At 45.3% G+C, this 19,877-nt stretch overlaps 2 protein-coding genes across 4 annotated transcripts in view; both read right to left on the reverse strand.

The window, feature by feature from the left end:
* Positions 1 to 8,477, reverse strand: part of ESRRB (estrogen related receptor beta) — a 161,132-nt gene extending 152,655 nt beyond the window's left edge. The window contains exon 1 of one of the 2 annotated variants that reach the window (XM_075753834.1): positions 8,254 to 8,477. The gene's annotated coding sequence lies outside the window, so the exon portion shown is untranslated. Of the gene's footprint in view, positions 1 to 7,998; positions 8,046 to 8,253 lie in introns of those variants that run through there. The other variant, XM_075753835.1, reaches the window with a different exon arrangement.
* A 31-nt stretch (positions 8,478 to 8,508) lies between these two features.
* The window catches only part of GPATCH2L (G-patch domain containing 2 like), a 59,496-nt gene continuing 48,127 nt past the window's right edge, over positions 8,509 to 19,877 (reverse strand). The window contains exon 12 of one of the 2 annotated variants that reach the window (XR_012835622.1): positions 8,509 to 8,629. The gene's annotated coding sequence lies outside the window, so the exon portion shown is untranslated. Of the gene's footprint in view, positions 8,630 to 18,502; positions 18,678 to 19,877 lie in introns of those variants that run through there. The other variant, XR_012835621.1, reaches the window with a different exon arrangement.

Genomic DNA, 19,877 nt, shown 5'->3' on the forward strand with positions numbered 1-19,877 from the left:
TGGATGAAACTGAAAATGTTAGTAAAGAACGAACAGCTAGTCTTAGGCATGAGACCAGGTCAAAAGCTCAGTCGCACCAGGGTCTGAGCTAGGACTACTGAGGTATTATGAGTGATCTGGAAACTGATAATAACAGGTGGTAGAAAACTGCAGATGACAGCCTCGTTTAAATTAAGGTAAAAATGGACTGAGAAGAACCTCAGAGTGACAAAGCTGGATAGAAAGACTGACAGTTGTGGGTGAAATCCAGTGTCAGACAAAGCCAGGCAATGCAGACTGCCCTCAGACAGCACTTCCATAGGGCTGGAATTTCCAGATGAATACAGGAAACAGACACTTCAATGCAAATGAGCTTTCACTCTACAGCGGTGGCAAGGAAAAAAAAATAAGCAGAAGAAAAAAAGCAGTCATTCAAATACATCAGGAAGGAAATACTAAGTGATAATGTATAAGAATTTTTGTCCCTATGTTCTGTGCTCTACAGTAGCACTAGCTCTGAATGCCGGAGGAATCTCTTAGGGGAAATGTCTCTGCCCTCCTTTTTCCTTCCTTTCCTACCATAAAGAGCACAAGGGAGCCATGCCCTCAGAGAGCACTACCATAGTTGGTTAGCACTGAATATCTTCTGGAAGGCAGCAGAAACAGGAGTGCAAAGCTGGGAGAGAAAAGTGCCTGGAGAATATAGAATATATGAAGACACATTAACTCATGGGACTTACCCCCACCAGGTAGCACTGAAGATACAGATTAAGCAGGATTAAAAATAGGATAGATAGGTATATGAATTATGGTGTGATCTATACAGGTTCTCCAGTCCTCTATTCTCTCACTGACAGCAGCCAAAACTTGCTGAAAGAACCTCATAGTATTTGGGGACAATCTACTTCCTCTCATAAAATTATCATCCTGACAGTCAGAGATTCAGTTAAAACTCATAAGCTGGTAAGACTTTGAACATCAGAGAATTATGGTGCACCCAGCCCCACATCAGTGACTGGATGCCAGCTGAGGGACCCTCCCACAGGCTTTATGGATAAATTGGCCGGCAAGTCCTCAGCCCAAGTGTCTGATTTGTCTTAAGGCTTTTAGTACTGACACAATAGCTGTTTCTATCTCTAAAGTTCCTACAGAAAGAGACAAGAACTGTACAGAGCTGTCCCCTGAGCTTGCCAACGCACCCAGCTGGACCCACCTTCTTGGAGAAAGGGCAAGGAATATCCAAAATTGGAGGCTGAAACCAACCTCAAACCAGCAGAAAAAGAAAAAAATACCTTACCCCTAAACTCGACTGTTCTGGAGCATCAACCACCCTGGGAAACAGGACTCTGGAGCAGAGAGATAATTGGTGCAAACTGGTGTGATAACTTCTATGTTTCTACATGTCACCACACCTAGCTCTATTTCAAGGGCTAGGTGGCTCCTTTCGGTGTAACTCCCCTGCATCTTCTTCTCTCCAGACCTCCCTCCTCTGCCTCTCTAGATGAGAAGATAGGTGTGAACACAAGAAGCTGCAGCAAGATAAGTCTTCCTTGTTACCCAGAGGCAGAACAACTGTGCTGGCCACGTGAACCCAGCTTGCAGAGGTCAGGCTGGAAAGCACTGCAGGGTACAAAAAGCCATCAGAGGAAAAAATTATAAGCTTCCTTCCTCTGTTACATTTCCCAGCTCTGCCTTACCCTTCCATGACCTTTACAGACTGTCAACCCACTATTGCTGAAATCCCCTCTTTTGCACACAGCATTTCCCACAGCCCAGGACCAGTCAGCTCCACCTCATTGAGAGCTTGTTGTAAAAGTGGATCTTGGGCCTGTCAGAATCAAAACAGTCAAAACTGCTACAAAACAGTTTTAATATATATTCCTTTCAACCTTCTTGCCTCTTCCTGCTCCACTGAGGATGGGATAGACACAGCAGAAACTCTCCATGGTACAACCTCACCCTGAAGAAAGTTCATTCACTTTCCCTCAGCCTCTGCCAGCCTCACCTGAGCACTATGAAGGCTGTGTAGAAACTTCATCATTGCTGTGAGCACCTCTGGGGGCATCCATGACACTGCTTACTGGAAAGCCCTCATGCAGAGCAGCACAACACGCGTGGCATGCAGCCATGAGAGAGATATGCAGAACTGCTCTTCAAAGGATGGATTTTCAGACTCCTCTCACATCACCTCACTGTCCAGAGCTGCCACCTATGGCTGGTGGGGGATATAGGGGCATGTTTAGCACATGTCCCAGATGAACAGGAATGTCAGGGGCATAAGGAAACACAACCTGCAGCAATGGCCTGACACAGTCTAGGCTGACAATGAGGCAGATTCCCCAACAGCACAAAGGGTGAATGTTAACCTCCAAGAGCCCTACTGCTCCCTTTTGACTCTCAAATGCTAGATGGACAAAACACAAAGTGAGAGTCCAATGTCCCAACAAAAACCTGGAACTCCCAGGCCTGAGCCTCGCTCACTCTAACACCTCCCTGGCACCAACCTCATTACTTTCCTGCTCCTCTTTCTCTACCAGAAGTTTCCCTGGGGATGGTGTTGACCAGGAGGCCATGTTTGAGCAGCTCTCTGGAGATGCCGGGAGGGGAGCACTGAAGAAGGCCAGAGCAGGTTGGTTATATTGCATTTGGTTATTGATTTCACTAATTTCCTTTTCTTGCAGTGCAATAAAATCCTTTTGCTTCCACCCCTGCTTCCCCTTCAGATACTTTCTGACACTGTCGTTAGCTACATTGGCCTCAGGACATCCTGAAGATAGAACTCCTTACAGAGAACATGGGTCATCTGCTCCACAGCATGCCCACTGGCTCAGCTGGGCACACATAGTGCTTCTGACCACTCTCCCACTGGCTCATCCATCAGCACTCAGACACGGTCTATAGGCCATATCCAAACCTCACTGAAGTCTCTGGGAGGCTTTCCATTAACTTCCACAAACAATGAGTCATACTAATTTTTCTCTCCAAGGAGGATGGTCTTAGGATTACCCCAATGGACAACAACTTACCAACCTTTAGACACCAAATGAATACCCTCACATGGCTACATCTCCTTCTGGCACTACAGTCTTTTAGGTTTCTGCTCTCCACATATCATGTTCAATGGGGTTTTCTTTTACTTGTACATGTCCTGACAGCAGGGACCTTTATTTCTTACCTTTGTTTCTAATTTCGAATCCCTTTGCACCTCCACACTGCAGTCACTAGTTACAGTGCTCCCAATTTAGTATCCTTTGCAGATTTAATTAATGGTCTGTTTACCTCCTTTTCCATATATCTAATGGAAAGGATTAATCATACCAGCTTGAATGCTGATCCCTGTCCCACCTCACTGGCCATTTCAGGCTATTAAACACCAGGTTTTCAATGGCGAAGACAAGATCTTGCTGTCTCAAGCTTATATGATTCTTTTACAATCATCATCATACTTTGACCAGTTTTAAGTTCCCAATCCCCCTCCTATCTGGAGAACAAACACACACTGCTAATGGGATTTTATAGAGCAGAATCAAATGCTTCACCAGCACTCAGATGCACATAAAATATCAGACAAAGATAACGTGAATGAATAAGCAACAGCAACTGAAAGGCAAGAGCACTTGTCCAACCTGGTTGGTTCTCCATACTGTCTGTACAGATGTCATTAACTGCTCTGAAGAGCTCCACATCATTCCTTTCTCTTTTCTACTTCAGTTTCCAAGGAGATACATCCACTGCAAGGACACCAATGCTTCCACCATCCATATCAGCCATCCCTATCCCTTACTTTCAGCCTTCCATGAGCACATTTCTCCTGTGAATGTTCTCTTCCACAAAAGCTAGGGGTAGGGAAAACAAGGGTTCATGCTGAAGAGCTCAAGAACTTGTATGAAAATGTCTGCAGTAGCTGCAGGTACTTGCATTTCCACGTGCAGGCATGCCAGTGGATGTAAGGGTGACATTCTGCCCTGGAAAGCCTCTCACTGCAAATACCCCCATTTAGAAGACAGAGCACATGGAAATCCACCTTTCCCTCTGGGAAAGCACTAGGAATAGGACAGCTTCTGAACAGACCTGCTTCTTTCACCTGAGGCCACTGCAGGTGAGCTGACAAAAACAAACCAACATCTGATACTGGGCTGAAACCTGCCCTCTTGCCCTGAAGCCAGCAGCAGATCAAAAGAGGTGCTCCCAATGCCACATCTTCCCCTCTCGCCCTTATCTCTCTTCTTCGTGGCCTGCCAACAAGGGAATTATCTCTCTTGACTTTTTGCAAGAGGGAATAGGACACAGAAAGCTCTCAACATACAGGGCAACTTTGCAGCTTCGATTACAACTGCTGTGTTTAAGCTGCCTGTGGATCACTAATCACAATGCCAAGAGGTACACCTGGAGAGGAACGAGACCAATGCTCCAGCTTTCTCACTCTGAGGCTTAAAAAAAAAAAAAAGGATGCATTTATTTTTATCTGAATTTCTCTCAAGGAAGAGGGCAGGGCAAATGTGTCCTTCCAATGTGCCTGACATTTGCTGGGCTTGGCACCATTTTCGTCCTCAAGAAAGGAGAGAGATACAGAACAGACAGCATGAGGACAGATGCCCAAGCATCAAAGCAGATCTCCATCAGTGAGAGGCAGAGTGACACTGCATGGAGTTGCAGAGAAAGGGCTTTAAGGGCCCTGAATTGAATTGCTCAGAGATCTTAATTTCTGTGAAATACATGTAGTCACCCAGAGCCTGTGATCAGGGAGCAAGTAGCAAACCCTCAGCTTCATCAGTCATTGCTTAAAGGCCAACTCATGAGAAAACCCACCATGTTCTCTGCCCACCATGCTCTCTTAGGACCTGCCTGCCTGTGACAGGCTCTATCCACTACAGCATTGCAGCTGAGTTACTCTGTCCCTCGTTCCATTCCACCTCTCCACTAGCACATCCACATCGATTAAACCCTACCTCTGAGATTCCACCTCCACTCCAACCTGCATTTTTGCCCTTTCTTCCTAGCTTCTCACATCCCTTGGTAGCAAACCTGAGGCAGCCAGAAAGCTCTGTCACCCCATCCATGCACACTACCAGCTACTCTGTGCTGGCTATGAGCTGACTAAAGAAAAAGCAGCTGAAAGTAGCTGAGTTTACAGACTATGGGTTTCTCTGTGACCAATAATTTCCATTTCCAAAAGAGGTCCAAAATCCAATAAATTAGGACCAGTCAGCCCCACCTGTCCTTGGGAAAATGATGTAGTGAGTCGTCTTAGAACATATTTTGGGTACATGAAGGAGAAGGTGGTGATTTGGAACAGTCAGTGTGGATATCCCAAGGATAAATCATGCCTGACCAACCTGATTCTCTTCTATGATAAAATTATAGGACTTATGGACAAGGGGAGACGCATGAAAGCCATTTACCTTGACTTTAGCAAAGCATTCAACACTGTTTCCCAGAATGTCTCAAGTTTGATAAAAAGCTATTATGAGTGGACTATCAGATGGGTTAAAAACTGATTGGATGATCAGGCTCAGAGGGCAATATTTATACGCTACCTGGAGGCCAGTAACAAGATGTATGTAGGGGTCTGTCCTGGGACCTCTCCTGTTTAACATCCATATCAATGACCTAGAGGCTGCAACAAAGCACACCCTTATCAAGTTTGCACTTGACACCAAACTGGGGGGACCAGTTGATATGCTCAAGGCTTAGGCTGCAGGAATTGGGCTAACATGAACCTTATGAAATTCAACAAGGACAAATGCAAAGTCCTACACCTTGGAAGAGATAATCCATTGTGACAGTACCTACTAGGGACTGCCTGGTTGGGTAGCAACTCTGCTGAAGACGACCTGGAGGCCTGATAGGTAGTAAGCTGAATATGAGCCAGCAGCAAAAATGGCCAACAGCACCCTGAGCTGTATTCACGGGACCACGGCCAGTAGATCAAGGGATGTAGTTACTCCTCTTCACTTGGCACTTGTGAGACTCTGCCTAGAAAATGCTGTCCAGATTTGGGGCCCCAGCACAAGAAAAAGACTGATAAACTGGTGCAAGTTAAATGGAGGGTAAGCAAGGTGGCTAGCAGGCTGGAGCATTTGCCCTGTGAGGAGAGACTGAGGGAGCTGGGCTTGTTTAGCCTGGAGAAGAGAAGGTTTTAGAGGGACCTAACAGTAGACTTTCAGTAAGGACCTTATCAAAAAGACAGATGCAGGCTCTTTACAGTGGATTGTGGGTTGGCAATACGCAACAGATACAAATAGCAACAAAAGAGCTTCAGACTGGATAGAAGAAAAAGCTTTTCCAGTACAAGAACAGTCAAGCATTGGAACAAGCTGCACAGACAGGCTGTGCAACCTTCATTTTTGGAGGCTTTCAAGATGTAACTGGATAAAGTCCTGAGCAACCAAGTCTGAATTCAGTGCTGACCCTGCTTTAAGCAAGGGACTATACCAGAGACCTCCTGACATCCATTCCAACCTGAAATATTCTGTAATTCAATGATTCTACAAACAGACTGCAGAAGACATTCATTTCTTGCAGAGGTATTTCTGGAATAGAAGGAGCAGGTACAGAAATGACAGGACGTGGCTACCACTTCCCACCAGCTCTGCAATTACTGCTTCTGCACAACAGCAAAAAGTGTTATTTCCCAGTAACACACACAGAGCTGTCTTCTCAAAAACTAAATATTAAGGTAGGAAGAATGTCCTTTTCTAGGCTTAGATAGTTGGAGAGATGGCAGAAATCTGTAGCTAGTAATTCTCTCTAAAACAGGAAGGACACAGGATGGCTCATCCCATGTATCTTATGATGAAAGAGATCCGTTGTTCTTTACAATCAAGGGGAACATGAGGAAGTATCTGTTGAAAATAAAAACTTCCCATTGGAACACCTTGAAGGGCCTCCAAAGATCTCACCAGTGATGTCACTTAACATCTTTTTAAAACAACAAAAAAAACCCCAAACAACATGAAACCCAGGCAAAGACTGAAGCAATGATAGCAAGATTCCTGTATTTTGAAAAGGGCAAAAGGCATGTTGGCAGGGAATTCTAGATCAGTTAAACTTGATCTCAGCCTGGACAAAACAATGAAACAGTTAATCCAGAATTATACTGGGAAAAATAAAATCAGAGGCTAAAAATATAGCGGAAAGTAGGTCTTGTTAGGCTGCTACCTTCACTCTCCAGCTTTTTCTTTTTCTTTTTTTTTTTTTTCCTTTTTTTTTCTTTTAAACAGGATGACAATCCTGGCCCACAAGCCACCCTGCTGCCCCTGTTCAGTACAAGCAACCAAGCTCAGCCCCAAACGTGCTCTGTATATAGCAAAGAAGCTGGGGACGTGAAGGAGGCAGTAGTGGCAGTCTGATGTCAGTGGCATGCTGGCTGCAGAGGATGCTGCTTTCACTCTGTCTGCCCAGTGCGCCCTGCTCTGCACATCCTGGAGCCAGGGTAAGCTCTGGGCTGGGCTGCAGGGGAGAGGGACACAGACCTCTGCTCAAGGTCAGGAGGATCTGTGTCCCCATGGAAGGGTAGGGGTAGAGCTGGGGACTACAAGCTCTGTTCGAGGTTGCGGGCAGGCTACAGCCCCTATCTCTGGAGAAATGAGTGCCATGAGGAGCTTGGGGCACTGTGAGCCATTACAGGCACCTGGGCAGGGTACAGAAATGTGCTTTGGGTTGGGGCAAGGAAGACACTGGGCAAAGTTTTCAGGAAACAGTCTTTCCCACCATCACTTGCTCATGAGGAGAGGAACATGGACAACATTCTTTGGCTCAAACTTCCTTCTGTGACATCTCAAGTAACAAATGTGTGCTGTGAGCAACCCATAGGGCATGCAATCTATGGATTAAAAACTGGCTCCCCATTTGAGATTCAAGAGCAATTGTCAATGGTAAGATAGCACTAAACAGAGACATGAGCAGAAGCTTGCACTGGTCTACCGTGATTCCAACTCATTGTTCGTATAGGTACAACATACAGATGGGTGGGATGAGGAAAAAACGAGGAAAGAGGCTACGCTCAACATGACTCACATCATTCTCTATAACTCAGCAATGCACAGCCCAATGCAAAGTACAAAGTGGGACTAGTGCTGCAGGAGATTGTCACAGAGTCAGACGTGGGGGTCCCAGGCACACCACCAGCTCTCATGTAACCCTTGGATCTACAACATGGGAAAGATTGTAAGCATCTTGCATTCATCAATAAGGCAGTTACTAGATCCCTTGCCCCCAGTGGGTGCAGTTTTTTGTTCCCTTGATTATTCAGGACTGAGAGGATGAACTTACCATGGTAAAGCACCTGAGAGCAGGGGGCCAGTCTTGTAGGCAGAACTGTAAGGAGATCCAGAGCCAAGAAGTTGAAGTTGATGGGTTCAGCTTCAGAATGAGATACTGCCTCCGCATGGCAAGGGGAATTATACACCAGCCAAGGGAGACAAGAACTCAGTGGCTTACACCTGTTTACACAAGATTAGTTACAACATGGAGTTGTCTTCAAATACTGCTTACCAATCCTTCAGACATCCTGGAAGAAATTCTGTTGCAGCGATTTGTTTTCACCCTGAGGACAATACACCATCATGGACTGCTGAAGCAAGACAAACTGTGCACATCTGAGAAAGTATTAGAAGTCAGCTGTCTACAGAGGACCTGCAACAGGACTCTGTGGAGATATGGAACAGATCACACAAGGTCAGTGGAGACATGACTGGCTCACAGCTATCCCAGTTGTATCTGCTGTTTCCAATAGCTCAACTCCCCAAAAAACCTGCATCACTATCCTTCAGTAATCAGTCAAGGGTCAAAAGACATGCAGAAACTGTCCCAGAAAAGGAAAGGTAAACTGCCTTCATAAAACCAATTCCTCTTTTGCTGAGAGCCACCACAAATCATCCCCAGTGCAAGTCCTCTTTGATAGGTAGGCTAAGAGACAAAGTAGCTCTGAGTGCTCCAGTATCACTCCATAAAAGCACTGCAAGTCTTAGCCTGCAGTAACTGATCACTAGCTCTCTATTGCTGCAGTTCCCGCTCTATTTCTCATACTCCTTTTTGCCAGGAGGTATTGTCTATTCAGTCCTTGTTGGATTGTTTTGTGGAGCACTGTGATTAGCACTGAACCAAAATCACCCAACCCTTGTGGACCTTTTTTTCCCTTCCTACTATCAGAATGAGATTTCATCTTGATGTTCAGAGTCTGGAGACCCAGAGGTCAGAGGCCACCACACGATCCACTGAGCCACCCAGTCCCTAGATCACAATGTTAACAAATCACCATTTATCTTTGTTACTGCAGCAAGTGTCCAAGGCAAAACGGTGCCAAAGATCACATCTGTTGGGATAACCTATTGATTTGTGTCACATTCTGCCCAATCCCTATTTTATTCTTGCTCAGGCAGAGGTCAAGGCAGGTTAAAAATAACTCCTTCAGTCTGAGGTGCAGGACTGAGGAATTTAAAGCCAGATTGCTCTTCCCAAGGGTGGGGGTTCAAAAATCTCCAACACAAGCAACAGGAGCAATAAGCTACAGCAGTTATGAGCAACAACTTGCAGTCAGGGAACTTGAGCCACAGCATGAGGTTTTGCAGCTTTAAAAGACTTTTTTTTTTTTGAGAGAGAGAGAGAATAAATCAGTCATCTTACTTCATTCAAGCAACTAAGCATTACAAAAGTTTACGTGACGCACATACACAGTATATGCTTTGAAGTACCAGTGCAGACCGGTGCAGATTCTGTTATAGCATTCACACCTCCTAGCCAAAGTACACAGACCAGCATCAGCATAATTCATTGTCCTTACTCCACAGTAAGTTAAAACTCTGAACTTTATTACAGGGGTAAAAAAAAAAAATTAAAAAATATTAGAGTTGAAGTTGTTACTGCTGTTCATAGAACTAATGTTCATGTGCCATTTTTGTCAGAGAACTCTCTAGGTAGATGCAAATTTTTATTTATATTATTTTATCCCATTTCAAAACCTTTTCTACAGGAGTTAAATTGCCAACACTTTAGAGATATTTTGCCTTCCATTAACATTATGCCCTTCAGGAAATTAAATTTTAAACTAATACACATTTCCCCAGCTTTTTCATTAAAGAAACATAATGTACATGCAAAACAGAAAACACTTCTTTATAGCATCTACATGACCTCCTGAACATTTTCCCCAATGATGCCAAAGAGGATCTTACCTTTACTCTGGCTTCATATTCCCACTCTCATATACAGATTAGATGATTACGAAAGGAACCCAGTTTGTTATTTCATCTTCTTCTAATAACAGAGTTTCTGACACTCATACTGAAGCTGAGGAGATTTTAAGAGGCCCCTAACAAGGTGGACGAGTCCTCTTTTCCTCTCCACACAGGGTTTTACATCTGACTATCATTCACCTAATGACCACACTACTGCAGGTCTCTAAAGTCTTGTGTAGAAAGAAGATTAAACCAAACTATGCTACCTGGAGGTAGAAATATGCACTCAATGACAGAGAAAGAGAATAAAACCTCTGATCAACTACCAGCACCTTGCCTGTAGAAGAGGGGGTATCATGAACTGTGCAACATACCTTAGAAAATTCACTCACTTATCCAATCAAATGTCAATAAAATTCTTCCCTTTCCATTTCCTCCTTGGAATTGAAGGGCCAGTGTATTTTAGGAGTATACTTTAGTCACAGCACTCTGGACGAGAAACAACAAAAGAACTAACTGCATTTATGCAAAAGTAGGGTGGCAAGGATGGTGTGCAGCACTGCACCTCCGTGAGCAGTGAACAAAGCAGAAACCCGACCTCTGACAGGGCAATGGTATAAACTCCCCAGATTGGATGTGAAAAATCTCTCTATAGGGAGGTTTACTGAATTACAATAGTAAAACCACCCTAATGCTGTCACAAAAAGCAAAGGAAAAAACACGAGGGCGTGAAGTTCTCCTGGGCTTAGAGACAGGCACAGGGGATGCAGGCAGCTCACTGCACACAGCCACTTAACCCTTCCTCAGCATCCTGCTGCTTTGGCACAGAGGGGAATGGCATGTGAGAGCAGGCAGGGGATACTGGACCAAAACCTCATAGACACTACTGAGAAACAGGAACATGTCACAAAATTGACCTGCCCCATGATTAAGCAGGCTCAGAGATGACTAACCTTGCTGACCATCACAGACAGGTTTCTGTCTGTAACAACTAAAAGGTGGAAGAGCAAAGGGGCAGTTTAAGCCTCAGCAATACCATGCTCATTTGTATGATATGCTCCAACATCATCTCCTCCCTTACCATATTCCTTCACCGGCCATTTCTGGAGCAGCAGGGCAGAGCCCAGTGCTGGGCTGCAGGTTAACCAGCAGCTGGTTAACTCGTGCCACAACAAGAGTTAACCAGCTGTGGCTGCTCATTTACAGCTTAAAGAGGAGACCACCAGCATAGGCAGGAGGAAGAGCATCCAGGAGCAGGAGGCAGCAAAGACCTGGTGAAGCACTCTGCTTTCTCTCAGCGGTTCTGCGGGCGATTACTCTGGAGCACCCAGCCATACCAAAATCAATAAACAATTTCTACGCAGCCCAGGGAACTTTGCCACACTTAATAAAAGTCTCCAGTCACAGTTATGGCTTCATTTCACCTTAACATCTTCTTTAACTGTCCCTTCTTTTCAAGATCAATTAGAGGCATGTGCAAAGAGAATAAAAACAAAACAAAACAAACAACAGGGGAAAAACCTAAAAAGCAAGGTCAAACTAACCAGCCCAGCTCTCTCCCTCCCCTCACCACTCTCCTGAGGCAAACACGGAAATACAGGCACTGACAGGTAACACATTGGGACACCTTGTTTACACGTGCTTATTGCAGCCTCTGGTTCTGGGCACAGATCAGCAAGAGACCAGCCTTGTTTAGGAGAGCTGGACTATTTGGTAAGACTCAGTTGAGCCTGTAGAAGACACCTTTGTTCCCTACAATTTCAATGTGAATTCAGCACCCCTGCAAAATTCCAAATACAAAGGGTGAAACTCTACCTATCCTCAAAAAGGATACAGCACAGGCACCTTTAAGCAGATCTTCATCTTGTGCTGGGATGATCCAGTCTCACTGTCCCAGTTGTGCCTTGGCTTCTGATGAGACATCCAGAACCCTGCCACTGAATCAGCATCTATACTCCAGTGATTTACGAGAGGAAAGGGGTAATGAAGGAGGTTAACTTCCATTAATAGCAACTGGGGGCAAATAGCTTTTGGTCTCTCCTCCCATTTTGCAAATTGAGGTGCTAATATTGCTTTGATGTTGTGTATTCAGTTTGAAAGTATTAGAAAAGTTGTCTGTGGTTTTTTGGTAATTTGTCTGAAATAGCTGGTTCTGCACCCAGGACATCTGCTCTTGAACAGACAGGTGACAGTCACTTTGTGGAGGGCCTGGCCCATACGCCTGACCTTCAGTTCTTAAGAGGCTTTTTCAGTTCAAATGCTTCCTCAGATAGAACCCAGAGTCTCTGCCCTAGCTGAGCTGAGCCCACAGGCCATCAGAGGCAATAAAGGTTACAGGCAATAACAGCTGAACCTTTCATTGTATTGCAACACTTTAGACCCATGCAAAGTAAGATTCAACAGCTCTGTTCCCCTGATGCCACCACTGCCTTTAGGTCCTTAACCAGAACTGTACAGTGGTAACAGACTAGAACCATTACAACTTCTCAATTCTTCTCACTGCTACAGGAATCAGCAAGGGAAGATCCACTTTGCATTCACCCTGTCAGACGTGGGAAGGAGTCACCAGAGAGCAACCCTGGGGAAGCAGCAATTGGGGGGACTGACCTCTCCAGGGAGGACACTGCTGGACTGCTGCCATTTGGTAGCATTGGCTCAGGAAATACTATTCCCACAGGTAATAGTTTGGCCTCTTAAGTTGCTCTTAGGGAAATGGATCCTCCCACTGAAAGCACAGCTTTGGAGCACAAAGCATGGGGACTGCAGAAAGCAGGACAACACTTACCACCATGCCACTGTCACCAGCAAAACATCTCCCCAACTTAGACCTCAAATCAGAAGTGCATCTACAGTGAGCCTGGGTCTCCTCTTGGGCCTCCTTCACCAGAAAAAAGAGCACAAGGGAGGAAGCTTGGGGACAGGCAGACACCATTATCTAGCTGGGCCCCACTGCTTTGGTAGGGCACACAGAGAATTAAATGCATGCACACAGTCAGCAGGGCAGTTTGGCTTTTGAAATGAAAAAATCCAGAGAAGGTGAACAATAGGCTATGATATAAGGAACAAAAATTCACTCAGCCTTCAATCCAAATCATGTATCTCTGATAACAGCTCCAAAGTGTGGCCTCAGCTCCCCAGCTAGATCTCTATTCCAAACACATCTACCTCTTGGTTCCTCTTCTTCCTGCCTATACCTGCCTTCATACGGGTATCTTCCCTGATGACTTTCAATGTGCTTTAGCTGGTATCCTGAGATGCCCTGGCTCAGGTCCTGAAAATTAAGGACAATTAATTCAGCACTCAACAGTTCAGCAGTCTCTCTTTTTTGCCATTTTATCTCACACTGATGTCATCACAGATTGTGTATCATCCTGCCCTTCCTCTCCTTTACTACTTATGGCCTATACCCACATCTTTCTCTGTTTCGACAGTACATTTTCTGGACAGTAAATGCTCCTATTCAAAGCAGGTAAAGCCTCAGGGTAAGCTGGACTTCAGTACTGACCAGAACCTTCTAGTGACTATAGTAGTATAGAAAGTGAGGAAAAGACTGAGTTTGCAATGATTCCACAGGCTACAGTAGTTTCTCAGGGCATTGCTTTGGTCCACGGATTGCTTTGCTGAAAGAACACTTCTATCTCCCAGATAGAAGCACTACTTTTCCAGGAGGCCACCCAGTGACTTCTATTCACATGACCCTCGCTGGAGGAGTTTAAAGCTTTTCAGCCACCACTCACTGGACACTGTGCAGATTTTTCAGCACACTCACACCATGGCAACTCTAAAATAACCCAAGTACACATCAGATGGAGTGAAGCATTTCAAAGCAGGTTAAGCAAACCTGTGCCTCGTTATATCCTCATAATTTGAGGCCTCTCAGGGAACATTGAGATCACCAATATATTAAAGAACACATCAGAAACTAATAGGGTGTTAAATATTTCCAATTGAGAAGAGCCTACATGGCTGGGAGGAGACAGCTCCAGTAAAAGACTGCATGCTGCTGCATCATGAGCCTTCAGCAAGTGCAACAATTTTCTGGCTTGCAGTATTTTACAGAGTGTTCGAGGTTAAAGAAAATCTACCTTTGTTATTTAAATGTGAAACATCTCAGTGGTACCCTGTGATAGGGAATTGGTTGTCATCTTTAATCTTGTGCCATGGTTCTACTGCCTGTGTGAGTGGGTACACAGCAAGGCCTAGAAACTGCAACCTACAACAGAATGTAGTGACAACCACCACATGTGTAAAATAATAGAAAAATACCATTTGAGTAGCTCCTGGCTTGGTTAGGAGTGTTTGGAGGAAAAGGGGGCTAGACAGAATAGACACGGAGGCCAAACGATGAAGGCCCTTAATTAAGTCACTGCATGGAGCCACTAAAAACATCACCTGAAACAACAGAATTCAGTGTAAGTATCACTGGGACAAAGGTGACTGGAGGGATGAGATCTCATAAACCATTTGTTGGTTGGAGTCAGAAGAGAACTTTCTCCTCCACTGACATGTTACTACACATTTATTACACATCAAGTTTGTAGCCACCTGGAAAGCACCACTTAGGAGCACGGCAATCTCCCAGGCTGTGAGAAAACAAGCTTTCCATTAATAATCCATAATGCCACCAAGAAAAAAAAAAGGAGGTGCAGAGCATTTTCAGAACTAGTAGGATGCATAAATAGAGCTGGAGCATGTAGCCAAACTGAATAACATCCAGTTCTTAATGACTTGTCATAATCCTGTGCCAGGATATGGGGAAATGGATCAAATGGTTTCCCAATGGGACATATGCGTTGGAAGGGGAATGGTAAAAAACACAGACTGAATCTAAGCTTCTGAGCATTGCATTGCATCCCTTGGGTACAAGAGGGAAATGGAGGGGCAGCTTGAGAAACAGATCCCTTTTCCCCGATCCCTCTACTGCTGGCAAGGCAGGGAAAAAACGAGAGCACTAGAAGGGTCTGGAATAGAAAAGATCACAGCTCTTTTTCCCCCTGCCAAGGTGACAGCCCTAAGGACCCAATGAAGCAACATATCTGCTTGTCTTACTCTTTCAAGGATTGCTTCAGCTGTGGCATTGTACTGCACACTCCCATCCAACTGGGATCACTTCCAGTGGCACTTATGCTTCAATTGAGAGGAGGAAGGATTTAATACAGGAATGCCCTGATGCTAATGCCTTGCCAGAGGTGCATGAAGCACTCCAGGTTGCCAAGAGGCCTGACAAATATACAGTCTTTTGGGACAAGGTCTTATGTGCTTTTTAAGGGCTGATGCACTCACAACTGGAAGTTGAACTGATAACCAGCAATACAGGTCATTGCAGCACCTGAAAACAAGACCGTCCTGCCTTTCAAATCAACTTGTTTTAGTGCTTTCCTAGATGCAAAAATATAGTCAAATACCATGCTGTTTCCTCAAACCCAAACCCTCCAAACCCCAAGAGCAGACAGAGTAACCGTACTTCTGCATCTGAGAATTACTCAGCACAGCCCACCTCTGCCTTGGATGGCAACAACATTGCCCGGAACACCTCCCCACAAGCACAAGAGGGCTGGAGAGTCAGATTCTGTCTTCAGCTGTGGAGGAATAACACCACTACCTCTGTGTGCACGCACGCATGCACAGCTCAAACAGTACTGCCCTCAGCATCAGTACTGCCCTCACAGAACACATGTGGCCTGGCTCCCCTGGACCTGGCAGATAGAAGTCAGAGACCTTTTTGGCTTTGAGTGCTCACCTCAATCAACCAGGTCTATTTTGGACTTTCTTTCTTTCTTTTCTTTTTAAATGGCAGCTCTTTCTCTTCTGGCTTCAGAGAGGGCTTCAGGACTCCAGAATCCTTCAGCATTCCCCACCTGACAAATTTTCATGCCCCTTACCTACTAAAAGTGGACAAGAAGAACAAAGCATCTGTGCTCAACAGGCCAGACAGATTTGTAAAGCTAGGTGGGGCAGGGCAAGCTGAGAGTTGTTTGTTGATATGACAGTGAAATTGAGGGTGGGCTCAAGAGACAAAAAGGTGAGAAAGAGTGACCCCTGCATTGCCCAGTATGTCCCTCATTCCTTCTGAGACAAGTTTGTCACTCCTGTGAAATCCTTGCTTGTCTGCTTAGCAAGTGTTCCCATTAGCAAACCCTAAGCCTCCCTTTTGCAAGTGGCAGCCTGCTGTAGAAGGCGGCGACTTTACCAGGCATAACACCTGGTGGAGAGAAAACTCCTGTAAGCAGATTCCCTGTGACTGAAGCAGCAACCTTGACCAGTCACTTCGGAGCCTTGTTACATCCATAATGATACTGTCTCCACCTTTCCCTTCCCCCCAGCATGAAAGATGAGTGGTTGTGTGGAACGAGTCCCCGAGCTGTGATGGGAATCCGTCTCGCTTGGCTGCAAAAAATATATATATTCTGGTATGGCTGTGATGAATCCTTTCATTATTCATCTGCAATTGCCCTGCTACTGCTGCTGTTCCGTTCTCTCTCTCTCTCTTTCTTTTACAAATAAAAATGAAAACAGATTAATGACAAATGTTGACAGTGATTGCTTTTAAACAGCCACACCTGAATGTGGGCTATGGGGGAGGAGCAGTGGCAGAGCAGCATCATAGGGATGGGAAGACCAGGAAAGACTAGGGAAGAGATAGGAAAAGATAGAGATGCTCACTCCAACTGGGCTAGATGAGCAGTGACTGGAGCAAGTATCTTGCTGGTGATGAGGACCTCAATTTGCTCCAATAATGAGCTCTGGATTAACAGCTGTGTATCCAAAACATTTGAAATAACTAGCCATAGTCAGTTGTGCTGTCAAAAATACTCTGGAGAGAAGCTTGCAGAGACTCCAGCAAAATATTCACAGGATGAAATGGCAACATGCAGAGGGGTAGTTACACACAGTAGTCTCCAGTGATGAATAAATAGTACCTGATAATGCTGCTCATCCACTCCACTCCTAGAGACCAGTGAACATCAAGGCTCTAGTTTGTGCAACCGCCAAAGCCAGTTGTATTTTGGGAACGTGGCTCAGACAGGCAAAGATGGTCTGTGACCAGTCAGGCCACAGGTTGACACAGTGTGTGAGTGCATCCAATGGAGGCAAACCTGGCCTCGTGACACCATTCCCTGTCCATTCCCATGCATGAAAAAACAACAAGCTGTTATCACTGGTCTAAATACCTCTACCCTACGCTGATTTCCAGGGACTATAGCCTCCTCCTCCTGGTCCTATGCTTCCTACCTCAAGCACCACCTATCCACCTGAAGATACATGTCTGCTAAAATCACCCTCTACTTAAGCATGTCCAAGGCTATCTCACCTTTCTGCCATCAGTTAAACCTTCTAGCTAGCTCCTCATTCCCATCAAACTGTAGCATCACATTTGAGAGCGGAGATGTACATGGACTCATTGCTGCTCGCTCCGTGCCAGCCTCCCACTTAACTAAAACCCATTTTCATCCTTCCCTCAGAATTACTCCAGCTCTTTCAGTGCCAAGCCACCCTCCTGTCCTCCTCAAAGCACATTGCTCCTTGGACTCCTTTCAACAGCAGCTAATGTAAGACATTAGAGCACAGAAGCCTGCGCCAACATTGAGTGCATAAACAAAGACCAGATACACAAGAGGAGAGAACACACTGTCAGCATTTAATAACAAACACTAATTGCAAACAGAGGGATGGAGTTCTCCATCCTGTTCTCTCAGCAGCCAAAAGCCATCTGAGCCAGGAGACATGGCCATTCACAAGCCAGGATCCATTCATCACTGAATGGCCCCCTGCTCAGTATCTGACTGACTGCCACCAGCCTGCTCATGGCAGTCTGGTGATCCACTGAATGGACAGACAGCCTCTTGGAGTTTTATTTGTGCCTCAGTAGTGCAGGGACACAGAACTATAAGGCCTTTAGGAAGGCAATCTCAAAAGCCTTTTGGGCCTGCCACATATATGCCCTATAACCTTTGCAAAGTTTTAACCTCTCTCTGTGCCTCATTTTCCCGAGAAAATTGCCTTACATCCCATCCCAGAAGGCTGTGGAGCATGGTTGTGGGCCTCAGCATTTCAGTACTTCTATTGAAAGGTGTTGCCAAGGACAGATGGCTTTTTAAATAACATTCTCATTCACCAGAAAGGCTGGTTCTCATCACATGCAACATGGTGCAGAGATACTAAATATTTTCCATCATTTTGCCCCATCACCCATTACTCCAATGGGTAAACAAATCAGCCCCCTAAACAAGAGAGACCCAGCTGAGAGACACTTCGGGTTCTCTAAAGCAGTCCCCTTCAGACAGAATGCCTTTCTAGGAAGCATAGATGGTTATCTCACAGGAAACAACCCTTCTCATCTCACCTAAAGATGGCGTCAAAACCCCTAAGGAGCACCTGGGAGAAGAGGAGCAGACAGTTCTTGGGAAGCAGTTCCACATGACTTTACAAACCCCCGAAAGCACCTCTTGCAGCCGTGGATTGTGTGGAGTTCCTACAAGCTGGTGAATCCCTGGAGAACATGGAGTGGCAGGCACTGGTCTGTAAGCGATTGAGCCAAAGTTAAAACCTTGGTGCTGCTGGTTGGGTGAGTGTCCCTCATTCAAACCATGATTCCCCAAGACTTACTCCCAGCCCACCCACCACCCTGGCCCTGCCCTCTGGCACTCCTCACACACATCAGTTGAGCCAAACAAACTGATTAAGCCAGCAGAAATCAAGTCATTTTTTGTAGGCAAGGGGGTTGATGTGACTCAAAGGGTTCCAAGGAAAGAAAGGTAAGCAGCAGGAGCTTACAGCCAGGCATGGAGAGACAATGGGGTGGAGATGGAAGGAGAAGGCTTCCTCTTTCAGCAGAGAGAAACTGTTTACCTCACCTTGTGGCCTTGCACCCCATATTTCCAACAAAGAAAATAACATCCCTAAAATTTCAGTCAACTGCAAAGACTTTATTATAGAGTGCTTTAGGATGTATTTGGATAAAAAAGTAGTAGAGAAATGGAAGGCAAACACCCCTATGCACTATAGGGTTTTAGCTCCCACAGACACTGAAGGTGATGTTGGAAACCCTTTGGGTGTATTGCAGCTGAACTTACTGTTCCAATCTATCCAGCTGCATATGCAGCCCATCCCACAGGCTGCTCTACTTCTCACTGTACTTCTTGGTTGATTTTAACCTGCACAGCCGTTCAGGATTCAGACTCTCAGTCCCCTTCTCAGGCTCTGGGGCCAGCAGTTGCATAATTACTTGTATAGTTACTTGGAACAGCCTCACGAGAGAGTTTCAGCTGTTGCCTTGCCTTGGAAACTATTAGCTTTGATGTTGTTTGTTTTCCAAATGAACACCCTGCATTAACCCACATTAAGTTTTAGCCCTCCCATCATTGAGCAGATTTGAACTCTGTGGAACAACAGAAGATCTATTGAAGAGAAGGTCTATTGACCTTCACACCCCATTGCAAAGTCCACCCTTCACTCAAGCTTATGTTTAATGCAATGACATGACATGCCTAAGTAATGGCACATAGTATTCATACGGACGTAAAGTGCCCAAGCAAAGGCCTAGCCCAGCCTGTCTCTTTTTCCTCCTTTATTCTGCCCCTTGTGTCTCACAGCTTTGCCCCTTTGCCCTTGTTCTGACTCTTTCCTGATCCTCCCATCAGGTGACAATTTGAATTTTAAAGCCATTTACACTCTAAAAAGATTTTTATCCTGTACTTTTCTGATGTGACTTTTTTATTA

Source organism: Balearica regulorum, chromosome 5 (assembly GCF_011004875.1).
Source record: "Balearica regulorum gibbericeps isolate bBalReg1 chromosome 5, bBalReg1.pri, whole genome shotgun sequence".
NCBI classification, from domain to species: Eukaryota; Metazoa; Chordata; class Aves; order Gruiformes; family Gruidae; genus Balearica; species Balearica regulorum.